This window comes from Bombus pyrosoma, unplaced genomic scaffold, assembly GCF_014825855.1.
Source record: "Bombus pyrosoma isolate SC7728 unplaced genomic scaffold, ASM1482585v1 HiC_scaffold_4516, whole genome shotgun sequence".
Lineage (NCBI taxonomy): Eukaryota > Metazoa > Arthropoda > Insecta > Hymenoptera > Apidae > Bombus > Bombus pyrosoma.
Window position 1 is genome coordinate 1 of NW_025219753.1, and position 1650 is coordinate 1650.

General features: G+C 26.3%; 1 long non-coding RNA gene across 1 annotated transcript; it reads left to right on the forward strand.

The window, feature by feature from the left end:
* Window positions 1-331: 331 nt before the first annotated feature.
* LOC122577402 lies at window positions 332-1445 on the forward strand. The gene is made up of 3 exons (XR_006320253.1): window positions 332-399; window positions 698-765; window positions 950-1445. It is a non-coding gene; the product is annotated as an uncharacterized LOC122577402 (long non-coding RNA).
* Window positions 1446-1650: the final 205 nt, after the last annotated feature.

Genomic DNA, 1650 nt, shown 5'->3' on the forward strand with positions numbered 1-1650 from the left:
AATAATCGGATATACTATTAAGTAATTAATTAATGTTTTTATATTAATATATAGCAAATTATGCAAATCATTTAATTGTTATTAGAAAACAATCTATTGCGAAGTTGTTATATTTTTGTATATTGAAATGAGAAAATATTAATATAATATAATATAATATAATATAATGAGAAAAATTTTTATAGTAATTAGATTTTAATACAATTTCAATTTGTATTGTTATTAATATTTCAAGTTTGAACAGAGTTTTATATTTCATTATTTTATACTTATTTAACAATGAACGATATATTTTTAAGAACAAATTATAATATTTCATATGTTTTCTTTCAGTTTTTCATAATTTCTACTTTTTCCTGTGCTTCGGAAAGGACGCAGTGATGCTTCAGAACTACGCATGTACGAATCTTTGCATATTGTATTCCAATTAATTTTATTCCTTGTATTTTGCTTTAATTATTCAAAATAACGAAAGCAAGTCTGATTTTATACTTTAATATCAGAGTTTCAGTTGTTACAGTAATTAGAGTTCACTAACAATTTAACTTTTTTATTGTTATTAAAGTTTAAGGTTTTCATAGAATTCCATATTACGTTATTTAACATTTTTTTGCTGAATCATTACTTAAGTTTCAAAATAAATTATTCACGCATGTATTAATTATATATCTATAAAAAGACATATGTTTTGTTAAAGGTTTATCACTCCTTCTTCTTCCTCCTGCTTCCTGTAAAGGACCTAGTGGTGCTTCAAAAGCCAAGAATGTAAGTAATATGTAAATTATTTAATTCCTATTGCTATGTATTTCAATTTGCTACTCCTAATTTGAATATTGTCATTAAAATTTTAATAGAGATTAATAAACATTAATCTTCCACTGCTTTAAATTTTCCAATTAATTAACGTCATATTTAAGAGCAAATTATAATATTCCATACATTGTTACAGTGTTTTCCATGATGGGATTGCATGATTCCTCCTTGATAACGGTCTTCACGACGACTTTTCCTGGGCTACCATAGATAGCATCGATGACTACGTTCCTTGCATCTTGTCGCATGAGTCGCATGCATTTTTGTCCTTCTGGTCACTCAATCATGTCGTAGGACGAAAGGTCCGAATCGACACGGGTGATTGGTTGTATTACGTAGAATTTTTTACGAGCACAGTGAACGCGGGTATTTATTATACCCGTAAGTAGTAACAATTTCCTTTTCTATGTATTATTTATTAGTTCAGGATAGATCTTCTTGCATATCGAGTTTTTGTTTATGTTATTTACACGATAATGAACTATTTTATATTGACAATATTAATAATACTACTAACTGATAAAAATGATATTATATTAACAATTAATTTGAATATTTGTGATTGAAGACATGTATGTTCACTATAATCACTTTTAAAGTTGGAGTGTATTAAAAATGTATATCTACAGAGAGTTGCAATGATTTAATTAAATATTTCGTAGTGATAAAGTCGGATGCCCTCCGACTTCGTTGTATTGAAAATTGTAATTATTACATATTTAATAATAACGATAATAAATCATTTTTTATTTCACCTTCTTTTCTCTGACGGCACTATCACAATGGATTTAATTGTTTGCCATTCATTTTCGAATTTGAGTATTAATTTAAAATATA